Here is a 16624-nt window from a genome sequence, read left to right on the forward strand (position 1 = left end):
GAAAACATAATCTGGAGATAAATTCGAAGACATCAGTTGCCCATCCGGGAAAGTTATCGAGTCATCCATCGAGGCATCCCAGAAGGATTTACTGGTAACAGCAGTACACTGCCAGGCCAGGTGTCTGAGTCACCATTTAGACTCCTGGAGGTCATAAACGATGGGTCTCGAACCCACCAGAAAGTGTTCCTACCCAGGCCTGGGATTTTGTGATAGGCTGCGAGAGTCCGGAAGGAGAGGGGAGCGAGGAACCATTTTTGAGGGAATCTCTGCCTAATGATCAAGGTTCTATCTCATATGTTAGCTAGGGGACTCCCCTTAATCCCAGAAGGGCTCGTCAAGCCCTATCTGTGTCCTCCTTGCCAACCAGAATAGACCTAGCAATCTGCTGGTGTGCGGAAATTGTAACTGTAGTCTGGTAGCAGGAGAAGAGGGACCATATGGTTGATGAGGGCCTATTTAAGTGACCCACGTGGCAAGGGCTGGCACCAAGTGTTGAACCATGGAGGGCAGCGGCTCTCCACAGAAGTCTGCACATGCGCCAGCTACAGCAACAACTCATGTGGTGAAAACCCTGAGTCTCACAGCAGCCAGCAGGTGGCAGTGTCCACGGGCACAGTAGATGTTGCTGTGAACTGGGACATGCATCAGCAATCCAATTCAGGAAGTGAGTGCCTCCTCACCACAGCCATGTGCGAGCTCCTGTGACCACTGCACGCTGCTCCATCCCTCCCCACAGAGCGGCGGTAGTGGGCAGCAGAGGCACTTGGTAGGAAGGCCTATTGTCTGCCCTGTAGTTGGCTGTGGGGTGGCAGGCCAGATAGTCATGAGGAAATTAAAAACTGAGTATGGGTCACCAATGTTGGGGTTGAAATCTCCGCCCGCTTTCTTGACAGAACACACCAAACCAACATGGTTCCACGTGGAGAGGTTTAATAACAGAAGAAGAGTAGAAGGGGGGATGAATAAAAGCTGGCCAAGAGCACGTGGAGGGAAGGAGGGGCATGGGGAGAGAAGGGACAATGGGGAGAGGGCATGAGAGCAAGAGAAAGAGGAGGGGGCAAGCAGCCCCCTTTATACTCAGGCACAGCTGGCTGTTACTAGGCAACTGTCAGGCAGAGCATACCTGGCTGTTGCTAGGTAGCTGTGGGGGTGGAGCTTAGACAGAATACCAAGAGATTCTGTATGCATGTGTGTTGTGTGTGTGTGTGTGTGTGTGCGTGCACGTGCGTGTGTGCACGGGTGTGTGTGTGTGTGTGTGTGTGTGTGTGTGTGTGTGTGTGTGTGTGTGTGTGTGTTTTGCTGGAGATGGAGATCAGGGCCTTTTGCATACTTGCAATGTACTCTATCACTGAACTGCTAAGACTTGGGCCATTGTTTCTTATTGTTGTTATTGGGGATTTTTACTTTCTTTTGTTTTTAAGACAGGAGCTTTCTATGCATCCAACCTGAACTTCAAATTTTTTTTCACATTACTCAGTTTATTCATTTTTTTAACAAAAATTCATTACAATGTACAACAGGCTCCAGGATAACACTTCATTCTAGCTATTCAGTGGCAAAGATGTTATGGCAGGGAATCCAGATGTTTGACAGGTTACAGGATAACACTTCATTCTAGTTGTAGTGGCAAAGATGTTATGGCAGGGAATCCAGATGTTTAAATAGGAATGGAAGAGGAGGGTCACCATCACCTCAGATGTGAGAATAGCTTACTTTTTGCCAGATTTCTTAATTCTACCTATGGCCAGGGGACCCTTCCCTGCGGCCTTGGCTTTTAGCTCCTTGAGTTTCTTCTGTTCCTCCTTTTGTTTCTGCCTTATCTTCCTCATCCATCTGCTTGGCCTGTGTCTTGGGTTGTTTCAGGGGTTTCTTTTCGCCACCCTTCTGGCCCGACATGGCGCCTCCTGCCCCTTCACCAGACGAACTTCAAATTTCTAAGTTGCTCAGACTGGCCTTAAATATAGGTTCTCACTGTTTTAGTCCCCCAAGTGCTTTTACTAGCACACCTGGTGAGAGTCAGGAGTATTTCTCATTTATGAACCTCTTTATAGAAGTGGACAGGTATAGGAATGGTCTCAACAAAAGCTATGATAGAGGAGAGGGCTCATAGCACATAGGGAGATTCAAGTCCTGAGATCTATAGAGACATTTATGTAACTATCTACATAGTCTCAGAAATGCACTAAAATACTTTGACTCTCTTGGCACTTGCATGGCAGAAAACTGTAGATTCCAATCTCATCTCTTTGTAAGAGCATTAACTTCATTCAGAAAACGTCTGTGAGCTCTAAAACATAGAGACATGTTAAAACCTGAGAGCTTACTAGTAATGTCATAGGACAGAGACAAGGTAGAAAAAGTGGTCTTTAAGTAACCTTTATTCTTTCACATAGTTAGTAGCAAGGATGTGATTTGTTAATGTAATGTTTGAGATGGTAAGGTGGTGTCCTAGTTAACATTTACTGCCAACTTGGCATAGCCTAGAGTCTTCTAATAAGGGAATCTCAGTTGAGGAATTGCCTCCATCTGATTGTCCTGTGGGCAAGTCTTTGAGGATTATCTTGATTATTAATTGATGAAGGAGATGCTATCCATGTATAGGATGCCTGGGTTATATAAGGATGTTTGGGAGTAAGCCAGCAAGTAACACATCTCCATTGTCCCTGCCTTCAGGATATTGCCTTGAATCCCTGTCCTGCCTTCTCTTGCTCTAGCTCTCACTCCCACTCAATAAGCTTTAGCTTAAGAAAATAGATTTTTGGTCCACCTGCCTAGGGGATGGTACTGCCCATAGTGGGCTTCGCCTTCCTACATTAAACAGCAATCAAGACAATGTCCCACAGACATACCTACAGGCCAATCTCATCTAGGCAATACCTCACCTGAGTTTGTTTCTTCCTATGTGGATCTAGTTTGTGTTAACAATAAAAAATAAGCAGTATATCCTCTAAGTATCTTTCCTAATAGGAAAATATACTGCAACAGGAGAGGCTATGAATAATGTGCCCTGAATAAAGGACAGTTAGTAAATTCTGCTAGGTGCAAGTCCTGCAGATTAACCCTCACCAGAGATTAGGAGTTGGGCAGTGATGTGATTCCCTTTGTGCTAACGAGAAAGAAGCATTGAATCAATTCAGACAATGCCACATGATAAATGGTTGTTATTGGATTCAGTTCAGCTGCTGGATGTATGATATACCGACCATGTCAAGATTCTGTGGTAAGGAAGACAACTTTATTTGAAAAGCCAGCTGAACTAGAAAAGAGAGACCTCTTTTTCAAAGTCTGCCATGTCCCTTCAAGACAGTGAAGGCTTTTTAAAAATAATTGTTTTGATTTCAAGTCTATTTGAATTTTGCCTACAAGCATGCTCAGAACCACATGGGTCTCCAGATCCAAAAGGTTTTTGTAAAAATGGGAGATTTAAGGGATTGGGATCAATTGGGTGAAAGTTTTAAATTGCAGGTCATGGCCACTATGATGGTCGGCTATGTATGTTAGATGTTAGCTAGACTTTCGAATGTTTCTGTAACTCAAAAAACATTCTTTTAAGTATAGATGGCCATCTATTCTAGTCTCCTTCTGTTGCTCTGGTAAAATACACTGACAAAAAGCACCTTGGGGGGGGGTCTAGTTTGGCTTACACACATAGGTTACAGTACTGTGGTAAGCAGCAGTTCTTTATGGTTTCTACTTGAAACTCCTTTCCTGACTCCCTGCCTTGGCTTTCCTTGATTATGGACTAAAAGTTGCATGATGACATAAATTCTTTCCTTCCAAAGTTGTGTTGGCTATGATGGGTATCACATGGGTAGATTAAGTTCTAGAGGAAGATGTGGGGTTGCTAGTTCACAAGCAGCCTCTGAGGACAAGACTGAGGAGTGAGGATTGGTTGCCTTCACAGAGCACCGCCCCAGCACGGGTCTCTCAGAATTAAGGCTATTAAGGGGGACTCGAGACTAGAGAGGTTGTTGAGGGTTACTCAGGGCGATTGTAGATGTTTCATTCCCATTCGTCTGAGGTGTCCCTGAATTTCAAAACACAAGGTGAATGTTATTTTATCAGGAGTGGGGCTAGAGGCCTGAACCTCTTGAGAAGGGCACCCCGGCCTTCAGTCCACGGGAACACTCAAGCTGAGCTGTGCAATAGCAGGTTGCACTATTCACTAGTGCCCACAGAGCAGGATGAATGTAGCCAGGGAACTGAACTTTCAACTTTCACTAATACCCACTTCAGTAGCCACACACAGAGTCAAAGGTGAGCCAGTGGCTAACTTACAAAAAGGATAGGTCCGGGCCAGAAGCAGCTCGCTTCTGCCAAACCCCATGGGAGAGAGACCTCACCGCCTGGACAGGTGGGCACTCCTGAGACTGCAGAGCAGAAGAAACCACCAACACTGACCACCCCTGCCCACATCCCTGGCCCAAGAGGAAAATGTATATGGCCTCTGGGTTCCCTTGGATAAGGGCACAGCAGCAGCAGGTCCCCTGTGTCTGAGACACTGCCGGAACCTGAAGGGACCGACTGGATAAACAGTTCTCTGCACCCAAATCCTGTGGGAGGGAGAGCTAAACCTTCAGAGAGGCAGACACGCCTGGGAAACCAGAAGAGACTACACTCTGCCCACATTTCTCACTCCAGAGGAAAACACCAAATGCCATCTGGAACCCTGGTGCACGGAGGCTACCAGAAAGGGCAGCACAGATCTTCCTGGTTGCTGCCGCCGCGAAGAGCTCATAAGCAGCAGCCCACGAGCAAACTTGAGCCTCGGGACCACAGGTAAGACAAACCTTCCATATCCAAGCCACCTGCCTAGTGAACTCAGGACACAGGCCCACAGGAACAGCTGAAGACCTGCAGATAGGAAAAACTACATGCCCGAAAGCAGAACACTCTGTTCCCATAACTGGCTGAAAGAAAACAGAAAAACAGGTCTATAGCACCCTGACACACAGGCTTATAGGACAGTCTAGCCACTGTCAGAAATAGCAGAACAAAGTAACACTAGAGATAATCAGATGGCGAGAGGCAAACGCAGGAATCCAAGCAACAGAAACCAAGACTACATGGCATCATCGGAGCCCAATTCTCCCACCAAAGCAAACACAGAATATCCAAACACACCAGAACAGCAAGATCTAGTTTCAAAATCATATTTGATCATGATACTGGAGGACTTCAAGAAAGAGGTGAAGATCCTTCTCTAAAAGGGGAACAAGAATACCCTTGGCAGGGAAGAGAGAGGCAAAGATTAAAACAAAGACTGAAGGAACGCCCATTCAGAGCCTGCCCCACATGTGGCACATACATATACAGCCACCCAATTAGACAAGATGGATGAAGCAAAGAAGTGCAGACCGACAGGAGCCGGATGTAGATCGCTCCTGAGAGACACAGCCAGAATACAGCAAATACAGAGGCGAATGCCAGCAGCAAACCACTGAACTGAGAATAGGACCCCCGTTGAAGGAATCAGAGAAAGAACTGGAAGAGCTTGAAGGGGCTCGAGACCCCATATGTACAACAATGCCAAGCAACCAGAGCTTCCAGGGACTAAGCCACTAACTAAAGACTATACATGGACTGACACTGGACTCTGACCTCATAGGTAGCAATGAATATCCTAGTAAGATCACCAGTGGAAGGGGAAGCCCTGGGTCCTGCTAAGACTGAAGCCCCAGTGAACAAGACTGTTGGGAGGAGGGCGGCAATGGGGGGAGGGGAACACCCATAAAGAAGGGGAGGGGGGAAGGGGATGTTTGCCCGGAAACCAAAGAATTATTATTAAGTATTAAATAAATTTAAAAAAAAAGAAAAAAAAAGCCAAAAAAAAAAAAAAGAGGTGAAGAAGATCCCGGCCCGCAGCAGCTCTCTGCTCCCAAACCCCGTGGGAGAGAGACCTCACCGCCTGGTCAGGTGGGCACTCCTGAGGCTGCAGAGCGGAAGAGACCACCAACACTGCCCACCCCTGCCCACATCCGTGGCCCAAGAGGAAACTATATACGGCCTCTGGGTTCCCGTGGGGGAGGGCCCAGGAGGGGCAGGACCCCTGTGCCTGAGACACCACCGGAACGTGAAGGGACAGACCGGATAAACAGTTCTCTGCACCCAAATCCCGTGGGAGGGAGAGCTAAACCTACAGAGAGGCAGACATGCCTGGGAAACCAGAAGAGACTGCACTCTGCACACATCTCTGACGCCAGAGGAAAACACCAAACGCCATCTGGAAACCTGGTGCACGGAGGCTCCCTGAAAGGGCGGCGCAGATCTTCCTGGTTGCTGCCACCGAGGAGAGCAGCACCCCATGAGCAAACTTCAGCCTCGGGACCACAGGTAAGACCAACTTTTCTGCTGCAAGTGACCTGCCTGTGAACACCAGACACAGGTCCACAGGAACAGCTGAAGGCCTGTAGATAGGAAAAACTACATGCCCAAAAGCAGAACACTCTGTCCCCATAACTGGCTGAAAGAAAACAGGAAAACAGGTCTACAGCACTCCTGACACACAGGCTTATAGGACAGTCTAGCCACTGTCAGAAATAGCAGAACAAAGTAACACTAGAGATAATCTGATGGTGAGAGGCAAGTGCAGGAACCCAAGCAACAGAAACCAAGACGACATGGCATCATCGGAAGCCAATTCTCCCACCAAAGCAAACACAGAATATCCAAACACACCAGAAAGCAAGATCTAGTTTCAAAATCATATTTGATCAGGATGCTGGAGGACTTCAAGAACGATGTGAAGAACTCCCTTAGAGAACAAGTAGAAGCCTACAGAGAGGAATCGCAAAAATCCCTGAAAGAATTCCAGGAAATCATAAATAAACAAGTAGAAGCCCATAGAGAGGAGTCACAAAAATCCCCGAAAGAATTCCAGGAAATCATAAATAAACAAGTAGAAGCCCATAGAGAAGAGTCACAAAAATCCCTGAAAGAATTCCAGGAAAACACAATCAAACAGTTGAAGGAATTAAAAATGGAAACAGAAGCAATCAAGAAAGAACAAATGGAAACAACCCTGGATATAGAAAACCAAAAGAAGAGACAAGGAGCTGTAGATACGAGCTTCACCAACAGAATACAAGAGATAGAAGAGAGAATCTAAGGAGCAGAAGATTCCATAGAAATCATTGACTCAACTGTCAAAGATAATGTAAAGCAGAAAAAGCTACTGGTCCAAAACATCCAGGATATCCAGGACTCAATGAGAAGATCAAACCTAAGGATAATAGGTATAGGAGAGAGTGAAGACTCCAAGCTCAAAGGACTAGTAAATATCTTCAACAAAATCATAGAAGAAAGCTTCCCTAACCTAAAGAAAGAGATACTCATAAGTGTACAAGAAGCCTACAGAACTCCAAATAGATTGGACCAGAAAAGAAACTCCTCCTGTCACATAATAGTCAAAACACCAAATGCACAAAATAAAGAAAGAATATTAAAAGCAGTAAGGGGAAAAGGTCAAGTAACATATAAAGGCAGACCTATGAGAATCACACCAGATTTTTCGCCAGAGACTATGAAAGCCAGAAGATCCTGGACAGATGTCATACAGACACTAAGAGAACACAAATGCCAGCCCAGGTTACTGTATCCTGCCAAACTCTCAATTAACATAGATGGAGAAACCAAGATATTCCATGACAAAACCAAATTTACACAATATCATTCTACAAATTCAGCACTACAAAGGATAATAAAAGGTAAAGCCCAACATAAGGTGGCAATCTATACCCTAGAAGAAGCAAGAAACTAATCGTCTTGGCAAAAAAACAAAGAGAAGTAAAGCACACAAAAATAACCTCACATCCAAATATGAATATAACAGGAAGCAATAATCACTATTCCTTAATATCTCTCAACACCAATGGCCTCAACTCCCCAATAAAAAGACATAGATTAACAAACTGGATACCCAACGAGGACCCTGCATTCTGCTGCCTACAGGAAACACACCTCAGAGACAAAGACAGACACTACCTCAGAGTGAAAGGCTGGAAAACAAATTTCCAAGCAAATGGTCGGAAGAAGCAAGCTGGAGTAGCCATTCAAATATCAAATAAAATCAATTTTCAACTAAAAGTCATCAAAAAAGATAAGGAAGGACACTTCATATTCATCAAAGGAAAAATCCACCAAGATGAACTCTCAATCCTAAATATCTATGCCCCAAATGCAAGGGTACCTACATACGTAAAAGAAACCTTACTAAAGCTCAAAACACACATTGCACCTCACACAAAAATAGTAGGAGATTTCAACACCCCATTCTCATCAATGGACAGATCATGGAAACAGAAATTAAACAGAGATGTAGACAGACTAAGAGAAGTCATGAACCAAATGGACTTTACAGATATTTATAGAACATTCTACCCTAAAGCAAAAGGATATACCTTCTTCTCAGCTCCTCATGGTACTTTCTCCAAAATTGACCATATAATTGGTCAAAAAACGGGCCTTAACAGGTACAGAAAGCTAGAAATAATCCCATGCGTGCTATCAGACCACCACGGCCTCTAGCTGGTCTTCAATAACAATAAGGGAAGAACGCCCACATATACGTGGAAGTTGAACAATGCTCTACTCAACGATAATCTGGTCAAGGAAGAAATAAAGAAAGAAATTAAAGACTTCTTAGAATTTAATGAAAATGAAGGTACAACATACCCAAACTTATGGGACACAATGAAAGCTGTGCTAAGAGGAAAACTCATAGCTCTGAGTGCCTGCAGAAAGAAACAGGAGAGAGCACATGTCACCAGCTTGACAGCACACCTAAAATCTCTAGAACAAAAAGAAGCAAATACGCCCAGGTGGAGTAGAAGGCAGGAAATAATCAAACTCAGAGCTGAAATCAACCAAGTAGAAACAAAAAGGACCATAGAAAGAATCAACAGAACCAAAAGTTGGTTCTTTGAGAAAATCAACAAGATAGATAAACCCTTAGCCAGACTAATGAGAGGACACAGAGAGTGTGTCCAAATTAACAAAATCAGAAATGAAAAGGGAGACATAACTACAGATTCAGAGGAAATTAAAAAAATCATCAGATCTTATTACAAAAGCCTATATTCAACAAAACTTGAAAATCTGCAGGTAATGGACAATTTCCTAGACAGATACCAGGTACCAAAGTTAAATCAGGAACAGATAAACCATTTAAACAAGCCCATAATTCCTAACGAAATAGAAGCAGTCATTAAAGTTCTCCCAACCATAAAGAGCCCAGGTCCAGATGGGTTTAGTGCAGAATTCTATCAGACCTTCATAGAAGACCCCATACCAATATTATCCAAACTATTCCACAAAATTGAAACAGATGGAGCGCTACCGAATTCCTTCTATGAAGCCACAATTACTCTTATACCTAAACCACACAAAGACCCAACAAAGAAAGAGAACTTCAGACCAATTTCCCTTATGAATATCGACGCAAAAATACTCAATAAATTTCTGGCAAACCGAATCCAAGAGCACATCAAAACAATCATCCACCATGATCAAGTAGGCTTCATCCCAGGCAGGCAAGGATGGTTTAATATACGGAAAACCATCAACGTGATCCATTATATAAACAAACTGAAAGAACAAAACCGCATGGTCATTTCATTAGATGCTGAGAAAGCATTTGACAAAATTCAACACCCCTTCATGATAAAAGTCCTGGAAAGAATAGGAGTTCAAGGCCCATACCTAAACATAGTAAAAGCCATATACAGCAAACCAGTTGCTAACATTAAACTAAATGGAGAGAAACTTGAAGCAATCCCACTAAAATCAGGGACTAGACAAGGCTGCCCACTCTCTCCCTACTTATTCAATATAGTTCTTGAAGTTCTAGCCAGAGCAGTCAGACAACAAAAGGAGATCAAAGGAATACAGATCGGAATAGAAGAAGTCAAAATATCACTATTTGCAGATGATATGATAGTATATTTAAGTGAACCCAAAAGTTCCACCAGAGAACTACTAAAGCCGATAAACAACTTCAGCAAAGTGGCTGGGTATAAAATTAACTCAAATAAATCAGTAGCCTTCCTCTACACAAAAGAGAAACAAGCCGAGAAAGAAATTAGGGAAACGACACCCTCCATAATAGACCCAAATAATATAAAGTACCTCGGTGTGACTTTAACCAAGCAAATAAAAGATCTGTACAATAAGAACTTCAAGACTCTGAAGAAAGAAATTGAAGAAGACATCAGAAGATGGAAAGATCTCCCATGCTCTTGGATCGGCAGGATTAATATAGTAAAAATGGCCATTTTACCAAAAGCGATCTATAGATTCAATGCAATCCCCATCAAAATACCAATCCATTTCTTCAAAGAGTTAGACGGAACAATTTGCAAATTCATCTGGAATAACAAAAAACCAAGGATAGCTAAAACTATCCTCAGCAATAAACGGACTTCAGGGGGAATCACTGTCCTTGAACTCAAGCATTATTACAGAGCCATAGTGATAAAAACTGCATTGTATTGGTACAGAGACAGACAGATAGACCAATGGAACAGAATTGAAGACCCAGAAATGAACCCACACACCTATGGGCACATGATTTTTGACAAAGGAGCCAAAACCATCCAATGGAAAAAAGATAGCATTTTCAGCAAATGGTGCTGGTTCATCTGGAGGTCAACATGTAGAAGAATGCAGATCGATCCATCCTTATCACCCTGTACAAAGCTTAAGTCCAAGTGGATCAAGGACCTCCACATCAAACCAGATACACTCAAACTAATAGAAGAAAAACTGGGGAAGCATCTTGAACACATGAAAAAAATTTCTTGAACAAAACACAAATGGCTTACGCTCTAAGATCAAGAATCGACAAATGGGATCTCATAAAACTGCAAAGCTTCTGTAAGGCAAAGGACACTGTGGTTAGGAGAAAACGGCAACCAACAGATTGGGAAAAGATCTTTACCAATCCTACAACAGATAGAGGCCTTATGTCCAAAATATACAAAGAACTCAAGAAGTTAGACCGCAGGGAGACAAATAACCCTATTAAAAATGGGGTTTAGGGCTGGAGAGATGGCTCAGTGGTTAAGAGTCCCCGACTGCTCTTCCAGAGGTCCTGAGTTCAATTCCCAGCAACCACATGGTGGCTCACAACCATCTGTAAAGAGATCTGATGCCCTCTTCTGGTTTATCTGAAGACAGCTACAGTGTACTTATATATAATAAATGAATAAATAAATCTTTAAAAAAATGGGGTTCAGAGCTAAACAAAGAATTCCCAGCTGAGGAATGCCGAATGGCTGAGAAACACCTAAAGACATGTTCAACATCTTTAGTCATAAGGGAAATGCAAATCAAAACAACCCTGAGATTTCACCTCACACCAGTGAGAATGGCTAAGATCAAAAACTCAGGTGACAGCAAATGCTGGCGAGGATGTGGAGAAAGAGGAACACTCCTCCATTGTTGGTGGGATTGCAGACTGGTACAACCATTCTGGAAATCAGTCTGGAGGTTCCTCAGAAAATTGGACATTGAACGACCCAAGGACCCAGCTATACCTCTCTTGGGCATATACCCAAAAGATGCCCCAACATATAAAAAAGGGACGTGCTCCACTATGTTCATAGCAGCCTTATTTATAATAGCCAGAAGCTGGAAAGAACCCAGATGCCCTTCAACAGAGGAATGGATACAGAAAATGTGGTACACCTACAGAATGGAATATTACTCAGCTATCAAAAACAATGCCTTTATGAAATTCGTAGGCAAATGGTCGGAACTGGAAAATATCATCCTGAGTGAGGTAACCCAATCAGAAAAACACACATGGTATGCACTCATTGATAAGTGGCTATTAGCCCAAATGCTTGAATTACCCTAGATGCCTAGAACACATGAAACTCAAGACGGATGATCAAAATGTAAACGCTTCACTCCTTCTTTAAAAGGGGAACAAGAATACTCTTGGCAGGGAATAGAGAGGCAAAGATTAAAACAGAGACAGTAGGAAGACCCATTCAGAGCCTGCCCCACATGTGGCCCATACATATACAGCCACCCAATTAGACAAGATGGATGAAGCAAAGAAGTACAGACCGACAGGAGCCGGATGTAGATCGCTCCTGAGAGACACAGCCAGAATACAGCAAATACAGAGGCGAATGCCAGCAGCAAACCACTGAACTGAGAACGGGACCCGCGTTGAAGGAATCAGAGAAAGAACTGGAAGAGCTTGAAGGGGCTCGAGACCCCATATGTACAACAATGCCAAGCAACCAGAGCTTCCAGGTACTAAGCCACTACCTAAAGACTAAACGTGGACTGACCCTGGACTCTGACCTCATAGATAGCAATGAATATCCTAGTAAGAGCACCAGTGGAAGGGGAAGCCCTGGGTCATGCTAAGACTGAACTCCCAGTGAAAGTGATTTTTGGGGGGAGGGCGGCAATGGGGGGAGGATGGGGAGGGGAACACCCATAAAGAAGGGCAGGGGGAGGGGTTAGGGGATGTTGGCCTGTAAACCGGGAAAGGGAATAACATTCGAAATGTAAATAAGAAATACTCAAGTTAACAATAAAAAAAGAAAGAACGAAACAAGTAGCATGCCCTTAATTTCTGCTGCATCTGGTATAAAATCTCAGCCGCTTGATCATTAAGAATGTTTCTGACACCCCAGTACCTGACCTTACACACCAAAATAAAGGAGGCAAGTCAGGGTCCCATTGTTCTTGGCATCATATGTTCCTTCAATTCACCACATACTTCTATGTATGATTTCCAGGTTACTACAGCTATATATCCCTTGCATAGCTTGGCATTGTTCACAGTGTGCAGTAATGCTGTTTATTAACTATGTCCTAGAAGGCCAGTCTCAGGGAAGACTGCAGTCTACTGTACCATCCTAAAAACCCTGGTTTTCTGGTCATTAAAACACCATACACTGTAAACAAGAAACAGACTGACAGTCAGTCTGTACTGTCGGCACATACAATTACATAGGTGAGCACATGTCTCTTTTTCTGTGGGATTGCAGCTGACCTTGAATACATATGCCATCACACCTGTCTTTGTCATATAGACCAGGTTGCTAGTTCTTACACTGTGCCCAAGGGGTTCCTCAGCCCATAAAATTTAAAGATACTCTGGTATGGAGCCAGGGAGTCCCACAAGGAGGCTACAGCAGGCATATGGGCCTGAGTCGGCCATGCCTGGGCCAGTCTGCTGACAGAGAAAATAAAACAATAAAAGATGTATCTGAATAATTGAGTCCAGGCTTTGTTTGGTTCTTCTGTAGAAAATGTCACTTTATATCCTTTGACTATTATCTTTTATAAGAAGGAACGAGTTGCCGACTCAGCTATCTCCTGTTATGCAGCTCGCCCCAACTTGGAAGAACACAGAGGCCATTGCTGCTACTTGACGAGGAGGAGTGACCGCTAGTATCTTTTGCCAACCCAGGGAAGGATAAATGAATGAATGAAAGCTTGGATAGATAAGTGACCAAAAGAACTGGGCTTTACATTTTTCCACTGTTCCAGACCCCATGCCGTCTGTCCAATACACAACACCAATGGCTCTTCTATTATCAGTAAATAAAATTCTCGGTCCACCTATCCTTTTTTCTACATACCATTCAAAACATCAGTGCACTGCCATTTGGCTTGTAGGACAATTCTGTCTGTGGGATGTCTTTGTCTCAGTAGCTCATGATAGTTTTAACCTTGCCAAGTACTAGTTAGCTGGGGGTACAGGCACACCCCTGTAGTTCTGACACCCTGGTGGGTAAGGCAGAAGGATCGCTTGAGCCTGGGAGTTTGAGATGAACTGGGGCAACAAGGTAAGTGTGCACCTGGAAAAAGTTGCTTTACATAAGAGAGGAAGCAATCAGAACAGCAGACTGCAACTGGGACCCTTGAAGCTGGAAAAAAAATCAGTGTCACTTTACAGAAGAAGCTTGCCACCTTTGAGTCAGCTGGAATCTAAAAGGGATATAAAGGACAAGTGGTAGTATATTATATTCTAATAGTTGATTAAGCATATACATGGGTGGGCTGGGCTGCATCAACATAAATCATGATGTCACTAGACCTCAATGTCTCTGCTTAGAATCACTCACTGTTAATATGGCGAACAAAATTCAGATTTGTTCTGATGTTGGGGCCACTAGCCACAAGTACCTCAAATGGAGTTTATGTCATGGAGAAACGTAATTTGGATCTGATGTAAGTTTCAGTAATCTTAACTACATTTCACTTTAAAGAAAGCCCATTAAATGTTAAGCAGGATGCCATTGACTACCATACAATACAGCCCGGCTAGAGGTATTGAGGAGTGGGATCTATTTCTGAACCTTTGGTTGTGACGGCTAGAAGATCCAGAGAACCATAGCAGAGAGAGGAGAGTCACATTATACACTCATCATATCTACCCATAGTGAGAATATCTACCCATAGTGAGAATATCATCTAACCATAGTGAGATACGAGGATATCATGTCCTTAGGCCTTCTGTTCATACAGAGCATCTAAAGAGGGAGAGAGGATAGTGACCTGTTCATTTCATGAGTGTGAAATGCTTTTTCATAAGTTCTCCTTTTCTTCTCATTTACCTCAGGACAGTTGGTAGAAGGTGCAAGGTATCCTGAACTCCACAAATATAAGCAACTGCCACATCATTCGTTACTGACCCTACTCTTGTTATGGTGAAAAATGCAAAGCCCAGTTCTTTTGGTCACTTATCTATCCAAGCTTTCATTCATTCATTTATCCTTCCCTGAGTTGGCAAAAGATACTAGCGGCCGGGGTTGGGGATTTAGCTCAGTGGTAGAGTGCTTGCCTAGGAAGCGCAAGGCCCTGGGTTCGGTCCCCAACTCCGAAAAAAAGAACCAAAAAAAAAAAAAAAGATACTAGCAGACACTCCTCCTCGTCAAGTAGCAGCAATGGCCTCTGTGTTCTTCCAAGTTGGGGCGAGCTGCATAACAGGAGATAGCTGAGTCGGCAACTCGTTCCTTCTTATAAAAGATAATAGTCAAAGGATATAAAGTGACATTTTCTACAGAAGAACCAAACAAAGCCTGGACTCAATTATTCAGATACATCTTTTATTGTTTTATTTTCTCTGTCAGCAGACTGGCCCAGGCATGGCCGACTCAGGCCCATATGCCTGCTGTAGCCTCCTTGTGGGACTCCCTGGCTCCATACCAGAGTATCTTTAAATTTTATGGGCTGAGGAACCCCTTGGGCACAGTGTAAGAACTAGCAACCTGGTCTATATGACAAAGACAGGTGTGATGGCATATGTATTCAAGGTCAGCTGCAATCCCACAGAAAAAGAGACATGTGCTCACCTATGTAATTGTATGTGCCGACAGTACAGACTGACTGTCAGTCTGTTTCTTGTTTACAGTGTATGGTGTTTTAATGACCAGAAAACCAGGGTTTTTAGGATGGTACAGTAGACTGCAGTCTTCCCTGAGACTGGCCTTCTAGGACATAGTTAATAAACAGCATTACTGCACACTGTGAACAATGCCAAGCTATGCAAGGGATATATAGCTGTAGTAACCTGGAAATCATACATAGAAGTATGTGGTGAATTGAAGGAACATATGATGCCAAGAACAATGGGACCCTGACTTGCCTCCTTTATTTTGGTGTGTAAGGTCAGGTACTGGGGTGTCAGAAACATTCTTAATGATCAAGCGGCTGAGATTTTATACCAGATGCAGCAGAAATTAAGGGCATGCTACTTGCTTCTTTTTTTGATATGAAGATGCCTGTAGAGCCTTGGAGGTCACTCTTCTGCCTCAGGGTTACACTGATCAGGAGACGCATGACCACTTATCCTGTATACAGATACTGAACTTGCTGAAATGCCCTGAAGAAATCTTTCTCATACGGAGGGGTCAAATCACCTTCAATATTTCTAATTTTAAGAAAGGGACAATTTCTGGGCTAAAAGGTTCAAGTTCCAGGCTCTTGCTGCTAAGCCAGATAACATGAGTTTAATCTTAACCCAGAAAAAAGAGAAGTGACTCCTGACAAATTGTCCTCAGACTTTGACATATGCTCACAAATGAATGTGCACACATAAACAAATAAATAAAAGGAACAAGCAAATAAATAAATCAAATAATATAATATAAAAAGAAAGAAAATGACAGTTTCAATTTAATAGTGACTATCTAAAATCCTTTAGCAACCTCTGGACATCAGTGCATAAGAATTTTTTTTACATCCTGCAAATTTATTCAGTACAACCTCAGAGGATTGTCTTCCTGCTGTCACACACAGATATGAGCACAGATATAGCACAATATTAATATTTAGCTCAGGCGCATTTCTTTTGAGGTCCATTTATATGTTTTATTATGCCACTGCTTTCTGGAACTTTGAGCTGTGTTTAGGACTTTGGTTTTTTGCGGGGTACAGTGAGTCCTTTACAGATACTTTAAAGGCTCTTGGTACCCTTGCTCTTGCCATCCAAGGACTGCAGTGATACACACTTCAAGAGGAAGGTTGGAGATTCAGAGGCTCTTAGGATACCACTAGAGAAGGACATGAACCTAGAAACAGGCAGGAGTCTGGGGATGAAAGGTTGAATGTCAGCAAATGGAAGCTCAGGGAGAGCATGGACGTCTGAGAT

General features: G+C 43.3%; 1 pseudogene; it reads right to left on the reverse strand.

Annotated features, from left to right (window-relative positions):
• Positions 1-1495: 1495 nt before the first annotated feature.
• On the reverse strand, positions 1496-1899 carry Tma7-ps2 (translation machinery associated 7 homolog, pseudogene 2; annotated as a pseudogene).
• Positions 1900-16624: the final 14725 nt, after the last annotated feature.

Source organism: Rattus norvegicus, chromosome X (genome assembly GCF_036323735.1).
Source record: "Rattus norvegicus strain BN/NHsdMcwi chromosome X, GRCr8, whole genome shotgun sequence".
Classification (NCBI taxonomy): Eukaryota; Metazoa; Chordata; class Mammalia; order Rodentia; family Muridae; genus Rattus; species Rattus norvegicus.